This window comes from Alligator sinensis, unplaced genomic scaffold (genome assembly GCF_000455745.1).
Source record: "Alligator sinensis unplaced genomic scaffold, ASM45574v1 scaffold1689_1, whole genome shotgun sequence".
Classification (NCBI taxonomy): Eukaryota; Metazoa; Chordata; order Crocodylia; family Alligatoridae; genus Alligator; species Alligator sinensis.
In genome coordinates this window covers 175,339-175,751 of record NW_005843378.1, presented here as the reverse complement: position 1 = coordinate 175,751, position 413 = coordinate 175,339, and positions in this window count along the sequence as shown.

Below are 413 nucleotides of genomic sequence, written 5' to 3'. Positions count from 1 at the left end.
CCCACACCCCCTACCAGCTACACACTGGCAAAGCTGCTCCTGAATTCACCAAATCCCCCTAATAATTCCCTGCTTGAGAGCCCTCACCCATGAACACCAATGGAAACACTTGGGTGAACAATATTTCGGCTCTAGTTGTCTGCTCAAGTGCAGAATTCACCTGGGCTGCAGCACACAGCTCCAGCATGGACCAGGAAACGTCTTGGGCAATGCATGCTGGTGCTGCCCCCAGTAAAGCACCTCTGCACTCTGGGCTGCCCAAGCACCGGAGCTGGCCCAGGTTTCAGAGGAGCTCAGCACTGGGCTGGATCCTGTCCGTGCTCTCCAGAAACATCTGGAGGAAATCAGTCTTGAGCGAGACTGCAGCCTCTAACCAGGGTCCGTGCAGGGGATGCACCATCGGCTCAGGCTGC